Raw genomic sequence first — 17,129 nt, forward strand, 5'->3', positions numbered from 1 at the left:
GAAACAACCCTTTAGTAGAAGAGCAATCAATAACTTCGTTCTTAATAGTTTCCGAATAATTAATTTACTTTTATGTAAGAATAATTATATTCCAGAGTGCGATAAATTTCGAATTTTCTCAAGAGCAGACTTTTATCTAACATTAGAAGGCATGAATTCTTTATTCCTCGAACTTCCAAATATTTTCTTAAGTGAATTGTATAATGTCTATGTCTATGCGAAACCCTTATAGGATATTATGTAGCTTATAGAGCTAAATATGCCTACGTGCCAACTCAGTTAATAGACTGGCATCACCCTAAGGACAAGTACAATGTTAACGGGATTTCTATAATTTGTATTTCGTATTAAATTCAGTGATTTTTTTTAATAAGAGCTAAAATCTAATGTATATATTCTGAATATTTTGTAATGGTCAAGTTAATGTAATATAAGGAATTATATAAATTACATTAAAATAAAGCTAGTGAAGTAAATAATTAAGTTGAGTTAATAATTAAGTGAACCGAGGAAAAATTTTGCAACATGATTTCACAAATTCAATTAGATTGCATTTAGTATAGTACTTAAAATCATTAGAATGTATGAGTGTGTATGTATGCACGCGTTCTATAGGTTAATAGTAAATTAATTTAGTTACATTAAAATCCTCCTTCTGAAGCAATACTAATGGTGTATTGAAACGGATCTCGTCATTTTGAACATCTATTAAATAACGAGGACGACACATGAAATTATATAACACTTTTCTAGACTTCCGGATCCCATCAAGGGGAGTTTGTATAGACTATATTACTAAAAAAAAATAAAACATAAAAAAGCTAAGCTTTCAACTACGAAAGAAAAATCAATCATCAGAAAGATAGTCCGCCCTATTTTAGTTTATATTATCGTCCCGTTTTAAAGCAACACTATGGCTATTTTAGTACAAACATCGTACTTTTGAAGCGTGGTCAGATGACGAGGATGCCCCCCCCCGGTTCCCAATCTTCCACACTACACCAGCGAGAGGACATTTGGCCCCGACGGATTTAACGTATACCATGGCCTTTTACACAATGGTTCTTCTGTGGAATCGGGTATCGAACCAAAAACCCTTCGATATATATTACTATTAGTACATTATTATCTCATAATAAATTTTAAGCATACAAAGTTTGGAAAATTAAATCGAATTTTTAAAATAATTCTTAAATTTTTTTTCAAATATATCTCTCTTTTGATTTTTTTTAAATAATGAATAATCCATTTCCTTTGCGTGCCCTAATCAGTCCAAATTATTCTATCTTCAAAAATTGCTGTCTAGGTGAAGGTTTACATGGATTACCAGGTCCTATTATTGGAAAATATGATTATTTTCATAATTGAAGCTTCCACAAAATATAACTACCTCGTATAATAGGATGAATGATGTCTCGAATGATAATATGAGGAACCTGATGGATGGGTCATCTTGTGAAAAGATTTTGTACTCTTGACTAATCGATTCTATCTTAAACATTTTGAAACAACAGGAAAATGTGTCTTTTTGTTCTATGCTAACAGACTAAAGAAGGTGCCAATTTTGGCATTTCTTAAGAAACCACTTGAATTGGTGCCATTTCGTGAGAACATACTATTTCTATTAACTTTTAAAAGACACAACTTTCGCCAAAAATAAAGTAATAAAAATAATTTCCGTCATACACGGCAACTGGACTTATATGTCTATTAGCATAATTCAGAGAGAAAATAAAAAAAAATAGATTTTGAAATATTTAATCAAAATAATAACAGAAAACCAATGAATGTCAATATAAATCCTAGAATATGATTTTAAAAACTCTTTCATATAACGCTAAATAAGTAATGAAAAATATTAATTTTTTATAAAAATGAAAGCAACTTTTAAAATTTATTTAAAAATTTCAGATTTTCCTTGACATTCCACTGATTTAAATTCAGTGAGGCATTTAAACATTTGGAGCCCCAGAAAGGGTATTTTATGACTCCCTCTTTCATATATAACCGAAGAAATTTCACATTTGAAAATATTCTTAGCGGAATTTACCTATTATTGATTTATTATATTTTAATTGTTTTGGAAAAAGACTACTTTAATTATTATTTCTTGTAAATCATTAACTTTATGCCTTTTAAAGATTTCCTTATATAAAAATAATATCGTAAAATTATAATATCAGAATAAAAGGAAATAAAAATGTTTAAATAAATATAACATTTTAAATTATTATATTATTAGATCCCTCCAAAAAATATAGTATAACTGAATGAATAACTAATGCAGCAATATATTGAAAATAAATAATTAATTATACTTTATTTAATAATGATTTTGTTCCTATTACATATTATTTTAATTTACATAATTTATATTCATTACAAATTTATATATTTAGGGATTAGTTTAACGACATTTTTAATCGGCCTGTTTGTGGTCCTTCCTGAACCCAGAGGCTCTAGGCCGCTGCCTAATCTAAAATTCCCCACTGTTTAAGTTGAACAACATACTCTTTATTCAGCCCAATACTCTAACATATTTCCGTAAGTGATTTATGGGATTGACTGGACCATTCACTTTTTTGCTTTTCGAAATCAATATGCCGAATGTAGCGACTTCGATGCTTTCTTTTCGGAATGGAAACAGCAAGCTGTCAGCAGGGCTGGAGTTGTTAGTCTCTTGGGGTTGATGGTTTGAAAACCCAATCTTTTGAAAGAAACATCCGAACGTACCAAAGTGTATTTCTGCTGTCCTTTACGCCTGAAATAGAGAGAATTCCAAACATTTTTAACATTTCATGCATTGGGTAGGTTTTTGAGGCTCCAGGCTTTCCACATAGGACTTTTGTTTGGTTCGAAGTTCATTCAAAAGTCCTTCTGCATTTGTATTTTTTTAATGCATGAAAACACCATTATTTTATTATGAACGTTTGAAACATAAAAATGCCCCGCTATTATTTTGAACCATAAACTTTTACTATGAACTAATACTTTGAAAGAATTTTGCTAGTTAAAAGAAAAGAAAATGATCCCATATCTATTAATATTTTTAAAAAAAATCAAAGAAAAGAATGACCAAACAAGCGTAAATTTATGCAAAGATTATTCTAATTTAAACAGTCTTATAAGTTAAAAGTAATGAAAGTGGTGGCAAATGTATTAATATTTCTAAAACAAATCAAAGATGATCAGTCAAGCATAAATGTATGCAAAATTGAAATAATCTTGCAAGTTAAAAAGAAAGAAAATGATCACAAATGGATTAATATTTAAAAAAAACAAATTAAAGAAAATGTCATATATCATGTGTGAAGGGAATGCAAAATGATACGAAATGAAATTTGATTTCCGCCTTGTAAGCATTTCACTTGATTGCAAATGTATGAAAAGATAAATTATATTTGTAAATAAAATAAAAATATCAATTTTCTTTTAACATCAATTTTCAATAAAAATATCAATTTTCTTTTTTCTTCTTTAACAAAGTCCCTTATTACTTAATACCATCACTGCCAAAAATGTGCAGATTTGGTATGGAAACATGCATAAAAAGCAAATAAAAGTTTGCAAGCTGTAACATTATTTTAAGCATTACTGAAACAGGAATGCATTTATAATATTAAACTATCGACACAAATTGCTTTCTTTAAGCAATAACTAAGTTGGTATAGAATTTATTTACATTTAATTAATATATATTGTTACAAATATGTAATGTTGTTTTCCAGAACTGTTAGTTCAATCACTAGAAAGACCGTTTTACAATCAACTCCGTTTGATTCCGATCGGGTACCGATTCAGTAATGCAAGTGTTTGGAGACAAAGCTGGCAACCATTTGGAGACAAAATAGATATTACTGGAAATATCCAGAATTTTAGCGATTGAGCCAATAAGAAGCGAGATATGCCTACTTATTCCAGAACCTTCTCTGCCCACCTCCGAGAACTATAAGATGCCGACAGTCTAAAGCTGAAGTCAGTCGTGAAACGAATCGCAATGGTGGAAAGAGTCAACGACGAATAGTTGAATCAGTCCGGCTAAGAGCAAGCATTGTGTGGAGCTCAAGCGGTGGTGGTGAATTGAGCTGTGCGCCGAATCCTGGTGTTTTTGCGTTAGCAACATCGAGTCGTGTGTGTAGTAGTGAGACGAACAGTTGGATTCAGCAATCACATTTCTACATTTCACAGTTTTGCTAAAAAATGAGTTTATTTGATATTCTCAGTATGAATTAATCAATAAAGTTACAGATAGAATTGGATCAAGTATCTCTATTGCAAATTCAATCTCCTTTTATGATTCAAGAGTTTTTATCTGCACCTATTGATATCACCAGTGAAAAGAGAGATTTGTATTCTAAAGTGCTGAATGGATACCAGGTCAGTAGCTAGTGACTTTGGAAACACAAATAAAGATTCTAAAATGGAAGTAATTAATAAAAATGACGATATCTCAATTGAGAGTCAGGATCTGAAGACCTTTCTAGGAAATTCTATACCTTATCCGGAGCTTATAGAAAGCGAAATACTTACACGAGAATGGATTCTCTTATTTGAATGTTGATTGCGGAGCGAGCTCTCCAATTGCACTAGGAGTATTATTGCTATGATCTATCTGCTTGTGTTATGAGTCTCTATAAGTGCCCTTTTTTATGTATACGTCAGTTATGTTTTCCTTAATTTTACTTCAAATTTTCTTGTGGAATAAAGCAAATTCCTTATCCAATGTGTTAGACTTGTTTCATGCACAGCTACATTATGATTTTTGTAACAGCATGAAATTTTTATTGCTTGTTCAACAAATGTAACGCCAACTTCTTTTTTCATTCGATTTCGATCGTACCAAGGTATCAATTCGAAATTCACAATCTTTTTTAATCTTTCCTTTAGATAAAAATAAATCTTTGGCGGCATAAAACCTACTCCAAAAATGGAAAAAGGAAAGATTAGAATTTTGAGAATAAATATTTGTCTTCTAGATTACAAAAGAATGTCCTTTAGCGTTCTTAATTTCCCTAGAGAATGTGAATTCATTTATTCAATTCGAGTCTAAAATGTAACTAAAAAAAAGTCCTCTTACGCTAAAATACTATTCGAATTGCAAAAATCATATGAACAAGAAAAGGTTCACATTATTGCCGATTAATATAAGAAAGTGAAGAAATAAAAAGATATTTTATTTTTTTTAAAAAAAAACATTTTTCATTCTTTGTAAGAATAATGGAGAATTTCTCTATTTTACCGAAATGACTTTCTACAAAAGGAATGGAGATTTCTGTAGGCAAACAGATGCATCCTTTAAGGAAATAAATGTGATGCATAAAAAAGAGTCAATAAATTTATACATGTCTTTGCGATTTAACTATAATTTTTGCTCAATTTTATCATTTATTGGAAAATTCAGAATTCAGATCTAGAAAAAAAAATAGCGTATTTCTATATAATCATTTATTTTTTGCAAAAATTAAATGATTATATAGAAATTGAAAATAATACTAAATAATCTTAGAAGTCTATACAATTAAATTAAGATAATAAATTTAAATCAGTAATATAGATATCACTTTTCATTGATAGATTTTATCGATAATTGATCGATTCTAATTTTCTTAATATTAGAAAATCCTTTCTTTAATTAAAAACTTGATTATGCTTCGTGGCGTACCCTTAGAATTATTTTCTTATATACCAAATGCTGAATAAGCCAAGACTTAGATGTCAATCGCATAATAAAAATAACATATATGATATGTTTATACTATAAGTTTTAATTAGCAAATATTTGAGGTTGTTATCCTTTTCATATATAAAAACATTTAGATATAATTTTTATGGAACAATTTCTCTTAAAATATTATGCTTTAAAAGTTTATATCGAGAATAATTACAGAATAATATGAAAGCAATTACGAGAAGAGTTTTGAAAAACGCACGATTTTACAATCATGTGTAAATTTTTAAATTAATACATTATAAGCATTTTTTTCTATGAAATAACATGTTTTTGTTAATTATTCATATCGAGTTTGATCCATAAAATTCCATCATATTTATGTTTCAATTCGGATAATTATATTTTATAATTTCATTTCAAAACTTCTGAATTTCATGATCTCAGAAAAATGAGTAAATGTTTAAAAAAGTGTTCAGAATCGGATTATATGCAGAACAGAAATATGTAAAGAACGTATAGGTAATCCATTTTGCGGAATATATTTGCATAATCATTATAAAATAATAATTTTCTGTATTGAATGTTTTTTTAGTCTTAATATAAAGAATAGTCATTGTCATTATGTGTGTACTCCATATCTGTTTTTAAACAATTGGCAGAATTCATTAAAACATTGTACACTCATTAATAAAAGTAAAACAGCTATTATTGTCAACATTTCAAAGTGCAACAATTAATTGAATATTCAATTAATATTGGAAATTAACTAAATTTGTAATTTTTCTCAGCTGTAACGTTCGGAGGAAATTTTTTCCCAAAATATAATTTTGTACCATCTTAAAACTAAAATTTTTATCAGTTCCGTGATACAAAATTAATTTCCGTGTAATCTTTCTCTTCAAATCTTATTATTTTTCCAAAATATTATAAATGATTGAATAGATGCAGACGATTTTAAAATATGGATATTTATAAATATTCCAAGAATGATTCGAAAAAATAGCACATTTAAAAGGAAAGTTTAAAAGCAGAGAATTAACGATTTATATCAAGAACAATTATTTATTTGTGTTATTTTTATATATTTTAATTTTTAAAACTGAATTGTTTCCTGAATTCTGAAATCTTTTTTATACTTTGGTAGTGGTAAGTAAAATTTGAAGTACTTATATAACAAATATTAATGGCTTAAGAAGAAAATTATTTTTTGGTGGTTTTAAAAATTCGCCTAATTTTAATGGATTTGTCTTTTAAATCAAAACATTTTAAACGATGAAAAGATTTTGTGCATATAATATTTTATTAAAAAGTATACTTTACACTAAAAATATTAGGAAATGAATTTAATTCTAAACAATGTAAAATATATAAAATAATCCTAAATTAAAAATATTTATATATACCTTATTATAAATGATCACAACAATGATTCTGTAAATACAAAGCTTCTGAAAGCATGGCATGACACAAACATTGCACCACAAAGAAATTTCTAATCATGATGCTGGATAATTTAGGTATTCTATATTACTCTTGCAAGTTTCCATTTGTGCACAATTATTATATCACGCCAGTGCGTAACGTTCTTCTTCTGTCTGTATTTTTTTAAAGCTGTAGAATTTGTTCTTAGATCCGTTGTTAACAATTTCAGCTAATATTGATGGTGTTTTTTCTCTCAACTATTTACTATCAATTTATTAGTATCCACAAATTATTAATCACTCAACTAATAATTATCAAATACATTCTACATATTTAGAGATATTTTGCAAGCCTTAACTGAAGCTGCAAACTATCGTCATAAAAAAAGTCATGAATTTTATGTTTTAAAGACAATGACATTTTAAAGACATTACCTTATAATCAACCTTTCAACGACAACAAATTGTGCAGAAATAAAGTTTCTTTATCTCCATTGTCTAATCTTACCTAATCACTTTATATTTCATACTTTAATCACCTTTTAAATAATAACTATATTTACTACAAATAGACACAGAAAATTTTAATACAAATCTGTTGCTACTTCAGAACATGTCCTTTTCTATTTGTCGAATGGGAAATGATGTATCCTCTTGAAACAACTGAAAATTTTAATCTGATACTCCTTTCACATTCAAATATAACTAATCTAATATAATATATTATATATTGGCGAATATAATATATTGTATATCATTATATATTATAATGCATATTGGCCATCTATGTTTGTTTATTATAGTCAATGAATACTGAACTCCACAAAATACATGATTTGAAAAATTTTACTAACAGAAACCAGGTAATAGTAGTTCATTAAATAAATTTTTAAGAAATAAAAGATTAAAGTAAATTGCACTATACCAAGCCAGGTATTTCAACACTACGCTGATTCATTAACTAAATAATCTGTTTTTTATGGTGAAAGTCAAAAATAATCTACTTAACTTCCTAGTAGTTTTATTTCTATATAAACACAAGTATCGAATGAAATAAATTCAATTCATTTTAGCATGATACATTTATATAACAATTATTACTATTAAACATCGCTATGGTTATGGAAGTCACTGCTTTTTAAGACGTTCTTGGTCATTAACTATCCCAATAAGTGCATTTCAAAGGATACAAAAATGAAACATTTATTTAAAGATTGGTTTATCCATGTAGCATTGTTAAAATTATTTCAGAATGCTAAATAATCTAATTCCCACCATATTCCTCCTCCCCCTCCCAAATTTTACTAATACCCACATTTGTAAATATGAAACCTAACCTAATCCAGCAACGTCCTGTAATGGGAAACTTCCTTCTTGCACCAGATGAAGAATCTCAATGTAAATTCATGGCAGCATTACAAGGGCATTTGCAGACAATGTAATTAACATTAATTCCAGGGAAATTCCGCTTCGGAATGCACAAAGCGAAAGAGGGTATCAGTAAGATATTACTCTTAATAAATGACTGGATAGCATGCCAGGATTGTTGCCATCCTTTCCTGGGAATCTGCCTTGCTGAACTCTTTCGTTAAATACCTTCGATGTCTCGTATGAGTAGTAAAATAAGGGGAGTTAGTCATTAGTTCGACTATGTATGCCATAATAACATGATTAGCTGTTTACTTAGTTGATAATAAGTGAGATTGGCCAGATCATTGTTATATTGAATCAAAAGGGAAAACAATTTTCAACATGCCGATGTATTAGAGTCGAAGAAATATTGTTCTGGCAGAAATAACTTTGCGTGATTATATGTATTCATAAAATATATTTGTCATTGGAATATTTAATATATTGAGCCCTTCTTGTTGAGAAAGGAATTTATTATAGTAAAAAATTAATTAAATGATATTGTTATTGCAAAATATTTTTTTAAACAATAAATAACATTCAGTAAGTTTATGTAACAATAAGATTATATTTAAATCGATTATTTTAAATCATAAATTCTGTTTATTCAAAAGAAAGAAACAGGAGAAGATTTTAAAACATATAATCTTTAAATATCTTGTGCGCTCACTTCCATAATTTGAACTTAAGTAAATTTTTTCTATTGTAGATTAACAGCATGAATTGCAACAAACAAATTCAAACAAATCTATATTTGTTTGAAATAAACTTATTCTGAATATTAAAAATTTATAATGTGGCTTTTTTACAACAAAGTATTTAAAATTAAATCAAAAGACCAAAAAATTTAATTTAATATATTTATTACATTTAATAATCTTATTATTTTTCAGAGAACAGTTTCAATGTTTCTCTGAATTTCAAAGGATAAATAAAGTTTTCCTTGATTTTTGACATATTTAATTTATTATTTAGTTTACTCTTTTCATTTGTCAACATTTAAAAGGAAAATAATCCTCAAGGTCCCATATAATTGTTTTTCCCGAAATGCAAAATGATGATGCATGATCTTATATTTCAAAAGATTCCTTCAAAGTTTCATCTGAATTACTTATATAACATTTAAAATAATTAAACTTTAATAATAAAGATAGTCTCACTGTTCAAATATAATCGGAAAATAAACCTTAAATGTATTAATTTTTCAGTTTTTTTTAGGAAAATTTGTGTATCTTTAATTTTTTTTAGATAAGAATTATACAATTATACGAAATATTTCAAAATAATAACAGAGGAAAGAGTAAAGTATTCTTGTCCTTAGAGGTCAAGAGAGGATACGGTTTTATGATTTCCATTCGACCAGTTGTTCTTTTAATTTTATAGGAAATAAATCAGGTCATTGCATATAAGATAATAGAATCTGACACAAAAATAAGGCTATCTAAAGCTATGCTTCTTTTAGAGATAAAGCAAATAAAAAATTTAAGAGCAAAGAAACTGAATGATTTAATAATAAATCCGTATTATTTTATCTTAATCAGCATTAATGCCTACACACACGATTATATACCTACATTAAATAAATGTCGTCTCACACTTAGACAAATTTTTCAATAAATTTCCTTCAGACATCCGATAAATTGGATTCAGAAAAGCAATGAATCTCTCTGCTTCAAAGAGGCTAATTTATATACCAAAGGCTTGTCGTGAAGATCATTGTGACGAATTATATAATTAGGGGCTCTTCTAATTTGATTGGAAATTTAAAATATCACTTGTAAGTAATGAAGAAAAACAAAAAAAGGAAATATTAAAACTATAAATAAACTGACATGTATGCATTTTTGAAGCATTATTATAAATGTTTTGTTATGCTGGACTTTATTCCAGATAGGTTGGTGCAACATATTTTTATGCTTCAGGTCTTCATAGAACAGAGAATTCAATATGAAAAAAAAATGAAAAATAATGAAATTCAACTTAGATTCTATGGAGAAAATCATTTTCACAATTTTCGTCTTTTAAATATGGGATAGCAGCAATATTTGTATTTATCTTGTGTAACATAAATAAAATGCATTCTATTCGAAAGCTTTAAACTTGTTTAGAAAGAATGAAAAACACACTGTAATTTGAAAGTATTGTTCAATGTACAGATCCATCAAGAATACATGAATGATCAGTCTTTATAATTATGTTGATTTCATCACCAACCAATTAAAAAAGTAAACAATGTTGTTTAAAATCTATACTATTAAAGAATTAAATTTATAAAATCACAATATTATAATTTTATAACACAAACAAAATTATCTAATCTGTTTAATTCTCAATTGATATAAAATTAAAATATTTCACTACAAATTATTCAAACATTTTCGAAGTTAAATAATGTAGAGTTCCTTTTATTGTTGAATAAATAAACTATAAGGTACGATGCTGTTGAAGAGACAAATAGTAATGTAGTTTTCTACCTACTGAATAAATAATACACAGTAAATTCGAAAAACCATATTTTTCAATCCGAGTTAGTCTTAATTGTCTCATTATTGAATTATTATGTTGTTCACTAACACAATTGGAGATGATAAATTTCTTCACTTGCTCTAACTTTGTATCAGATGCATAAGGGAATTGCATAATGGATTAATTCACTTGAAAACTTTAAGCGGCAGCAGCATTTTGCGCTGTAAGTATTTTCATTTCATCTGTTGTTGATGATTAACATCATAAGGAGGTCGAGCATAACATTAATTAAATTTGAATCGTTTATATTTTGTTTATGAATTAATGCTTGCAACGTTTATCATGTGAACTTAAAATATATGTATTATTTACAGTGTTTTAACAAATATAATTTAATACAATAATGAATAAATTCTTCCCAAATAATAATTAATTACTTGATGTTTACAGATTATTTTTTCAACATCAAGAATGAGGTCAATACAATAATGAAAATGATATAAACCACTGAAATGTTCAAATATAAGTTTTTATATTTCATGTTATATATAACTAATGTAAATATATTTTAATTTAAACTAAAATGCAATACTAAAACTCTTAAAATCCATATTGCTAAATTTGATTAATTTTGAGTTTATGAAATATACTTCAATTTTAATTTCATGTCTAAAATTAAAAATTTTAATAGAAATATTCTATATAATGTTTTCACAATGTTAAATAAGACATGATTTTTTAAAGCAAAATAACTTGCAAAAATCATAAAATTAAAATTAGTTTTTGAAAAAAATCCAGATTAACACTACTAAAAATTAACATACTTCTATTATTGGATAGATTTTGGGACAGTCTTTGTAATAAATATTTAAAGTTGTAATAAAATAAGCATTTAATAACAAATATTATGGTTGCTAACTTACTGATAATATTCAAATTTTGTTTAATGATTTGCTTTCCACTTCAGGCATCTAGTTTGCTCATCTAATTATGAAATTCAAAAGTTGTTTATAGTTGTTATTATTGCTGAAATTTATGCTAAAATTTTAATGTTAGAGCTAACTGATGAAATATTTTTTTTTTTTTTTTTGAAATTTTAGAGCACTACGAACTGTTATTTTTGAGCAAGGCAATGGAAAAAGGTATTAACTTTTTTTTTAAAGTTTCAAACAGACGACTAAGATAAATAAAATAAAATGTATAAAATATCGAGAACTTTAAAAAGTATTTTTAATGAAAGAATTAATTCCAAAACAGAAAATTATTGCAAGCATTCTCATCAGCATTAATAATCAAAATAGATCATTTCAAGATTTCACTGTTAAACAATAACTAAATTAAATCGGATGTTGACAGAATTATATATGAATGTAGCTATCCACTAACAATAAAACTTACAGTTGGAACCAATATCGAGGAGTACTTAAAAGATAATCACATATAATCGAAAACATTTATACATTTATAAAATAAAACACTTAAGTGGTTTAAAAAATATAAAAATTATTTAAACATTATTTTTATACAATGTCTTATCTTTTGTTCCACCCTATTTGTAGGCCTTTTAACTGAATTTATTGAAATATTTATTTAGCTTAAAATTTAATGTAAAGCTGAAAATTTAAAACAAAATCTTTAAAAAACCGTATATTATGAACTTTAATATTAATAAAAAGACGCATAAAACATTCCATTTTCATCGAAAAATTTGTAAAAAAAAATTCGCATAATGAGTAAATTACTAAACACGAAATATCCCCCTTTGCCCCTCCCCTTCCCACCACAGACCATTTACTCCTTCTCCTTCTCTTCGCCAATGAAAAGTTCGTGAACTTTCGCCTTGAGCGAACTTGCTTACAGATTAACTATAAAATGTGTACTATCGACCACTAACATTAAAAAGATAAATGTCTGAACTTTAAAATGGAATAAAAATAATTTTTGTAGAGATTCTTAGTTTTGAAATTACTGGCCGAAAGCTTAAAACATTGATTTATTAAAAAGAATTTTTTTATAAAATTAAATTATTGAAACTAATTTAAAAAAATTATATTATTAAAAATATTTTTTAATTATATTATTAAAAATTAAAAAAAAATTAAAAATGGTTCTAAGGTGCACATTTCCACCCTCTTATACATACCAATGAAAAATTAGGTAGCTCCAGGTTCAAAGATCTGTTCTACAGACTACTAACAGGCACACAGATCTTTATTAGTATTAAATATTAAATATAGAAAACATTTTTTTAACAAATTTTTAAATATCGAAAGAATTCTCTACTTTTCAAGATAGTTTCAAGGTTAAGAGTTTCTTTTTAAATGATTATTCAAAAATAATGAGTTTAACTGCTATATAACTAAGCTATCAAAATTGTTATAAAAAAATCCCAATCAAATATTCAAAAATTTAAATCATTTCGAAGTTTATCGTCTATAATTTCGGAAATATTTCCAGAAAAAAATTAACAAGACATACTATCTAAAATATAAGTGAGATAAAACGTTGATTTTCCTAACTTTTTATCTTTAATTCACAAATAATTACTATAAACATCAGCATACTTTGAAATCGATATTTCTTCTAATTCAGTGGCAGGCAGCGACAAGGATATGAAGTCAAAATTTAATTGAGGTAATCGATTAACTAATAATTAAGTTTCTAAAACATTAAAACGGTAGATTTTCATCTGGAAATTTCATATGTACAAAATTTCAAGAATATTAAGAAGTGAGTGAAGAATCTATACCGAAATTAAATTTTAATGAATGTGAGCAAATCAAGTAAAAAAAATGCGCACAAAAAGTATTAAATGATTGTGCTTCTTTTTTAAATATATTTATTGTAATATTATTTTTCTCTGATATTAAAAATGTTGATGAAATGTATTTTTATCCAAAACTTATTTCATGCTCAGAAAGAAATACATTTTCAAACCATAGTGGAAGCATTTGTGCAAGGGAAATATATATAATAGTTTTCTAGATCATGAGTGACAAGACTCACTATAAATTGAAGAAAAACTATGCATACATTTGCATTCAATATACATGGCAACGTGTGTATTAAGATAATTTTTGAACATTTAAATCTTTGCAATAACAACATTTGTTGTAGCTGAAAAAAATAAGGAAAAATGTAGTTTCTAAATTTTATCAATGATTAATTTAGAGAAACATGTTTAAAAGCTAATGTTTTGAGAATTTGGGGGGGGGGGGATTTGATCTTATTTCTATTTTCACAAGATTTCTTTAGAGGAATGAAATTTTCGAATATTTTCATTTTTGATAGTTTGTAGTTAAGTTTCCTTGAAAAATGCAAAAATAGCTTTAAATATTTGAAAAAATTCAATAAAAAAAGTAAAAAATAATTCACTTTATAAAATCATAACAACATTAACCTCAACTTATTAATCAATCATATTTGTTAATCTTAACTTTTAAAGTTAAATTTTAGATTTATTTTTGATCGAAATGATCAAATATTTGCTCCTATTTAAAATATTTTATTGGTCCGAAAATTCCTCCTTAATAATTTCTTTTAGAATAATACCAAAACAAATTCCATGAAACAGATCTTAGGAAATACATATATTCCAAAATTTCTGAATTCTGCGAAAAATAACTTCACTGTCAATTATCATAACAAGCAGTATTTGAGATGGATATGCTATCCAGTTAATATAATGTATTAGTCAACTAAACATTTCAATTTTAGACATACGTAACTGTCTATCACGTCTATTTTGTAACACAAAGAAATTTATTTTCTTTCATTTTATGTCCCTTTGTCATTAGTAATCATATAATTATTTTTTAAAGTTAATGAAGTAGACTATATATATATATATATTAATTTCCCTAATAGCATGTGATATTTATAGCATGCATGCCAGTAATGCTGGCTGCTATTCTGAATGTCGTTAAGATATCATAACAGTATTGTCTGGCATTTTATACTAATATGACTAGATTTAAATTAGCCATTCGCTTGGAATACTATACTATTTAGATAAATGTTAGTAAGTTTCTGAAATTAGTTCAATAAGTTCACGCCCTTTCTAATCTCTTCATTTGTCAAAGTATTTATATTGATTAATTAAGGCTTTAAATAACAATTGTTTGTAGAAGAAAAATGATAAATTATTTTCATGCATTTTTAGTGGAAAAATAAGGATTGTAGAGAAACATATTATTTAATACCAATAATTTTGCTTTTTCTATATAAAAATCGTTTACTATTCCAAATAGTTCAAATTTTCTTTTTGAAGTATTTGTAACAGTGAACTATTGTAACTATGTCATTAAGCTTTTATATAAAACATTTTTTTTTTTTTTTGAAATTTTGAAATCATTTTTAAAAAACTGTTAGATTCCTTGTGTTATACATCTTAAATTTCAATTTGAGAATCCAACCAGAAATGAGAATATTAGATAAACAAATAAAGAGAACAAATTATGATTGTGTGCACATGAAACAATAACTTTGAAATCCCTCGAAATTCAAGGAAACAAATGTTATGCTTCTTCAACAATGTACAATCTTGTTGAAAAATCATCCGCTCTATGTTTGTTTCACCACATTTCCCAGTGACATATACTGTAAGTTCAATTGTCGGATATACAACATGTCATGAATATAAAATGATGTTCTTAAGTCAATATTTTTCCACTCCCTGCTTTGAGAGCATAAATCTGAGTTTCTCTAATGTAAGTCAAACAAACATAAAAATTGAAATTCTGGAAGGATAAACATTTAGATCATGACTTCAATCATTTGGAAGAATTTATTCGAAGAGTGAAAATAAAGGAAAAAGTTTTGTGGTCTCAAACTTATTGCTTTAAGTACACTGGTTTTGTGGTTTATTGTCATTTTTCATCCTATATCTGCAATTCTCTCACCCTCAAATACCGAATTATATGAAAACCATGAATTCTGGAAAGTAAATATGAGCTACGGCCACTCATATTTTATAATCTAATGATGGTACTCAAACTCATGAAAACTTTAGTATTTCGATAATTTTCATTTAAATCATCATCGTTTATTTTAATATCGTATGAAATAAAAAATTCGGTGAAACGAAATTACTGAAAATTGCCCCCATGGACTTTGCACTAGTATTTTCGAAGCAATTTCCTTTTTACTTTCTCGTATGCGAAGCAAAGAAGGATAAAACATTCTAGTGGTAGAAAAATTCGAACCCGAAATCTTGACGAATCATATAAAATAAAAGGTTCGACCTTAACCAAATTAAAGAAAACTGTCCCACAAACTTGCATTAGTACTTTCGAAATTTCAATACAGGAATATTACTTCTCGGTTTTGTTTAGTTATATTAACGTCCTGTTTTAAAGCATTAGGGCTATTTTGGGGCGGACCTCGTAATTTTGAACCACGGTAAGATGATGAGAACTACACCTGAGCTAACACCCTCTCTCCAAGCTTCTACACCACACCAGCAGGAGGATGTTTGACCTCGACGGATTTAACGTGCACCAGACCGGCGTACACGACAGTTCTTCGGTGGAACCGGGTTTCGAACCTGAAACCCTCCGCTTCCGAAGCTGAGACCTTATCACCAGGCCACCGCAGCCCCGTTGCGTCGATCAAATGACTGCCTTTTTACTTTCCTGAATGTGAAGCATCTAAGGAAAATATATTGAAGTCTTCAATAAATTCGAAAAGGAAATTTTGACGAGTATCCAAATTTTAGATCACCCTGAGTCTGAAAATGATATTTTTAGAATTATATCTGTCTGTTTGTAAACATGGTAACTCAAACACGTTTTAAGTTAGATAGATGAAACTTGGTATATGGACTTTATGTTAAATGTGTAGAATTAAGACAAACTTTAAACGAAATCTATTCAGAGATCATTGATTTATTCGTCTGTCCAAATACACGTGAGCACGATAAATAGAAAGCGTAAAGATTTAGATAAATAATATTTGTTACACAAATCGAAAGATTACAATTTATTTAATATTTGTTACACAGATTTAGTATCGAAAATCGTATTCCGTGTTAAATTTTAAACCAAATCTGTCAAAAGGTTGAAGTTTGTCTGTCCACCTCTTTTATATTTTTGCATACATATAAACACAATAACACAAAAGCGCAATGGTTTAAATAACTGAAATTTGATGTATCGTCTTAT

Source organism: Argiope bruennichi, chromosome 5, assembly GCF_947563725.1.
Source record: "Argiope bruennichi chromosome 5, qqArgBrue1.1, whole genome shotgun sequence".
Classification (NCBI taxonomy): Eukaryota; Metazoa; Arthropoda; class Arachnida; order Araneae; family Araneidae; genus Argiope; species Argiope bruennichi.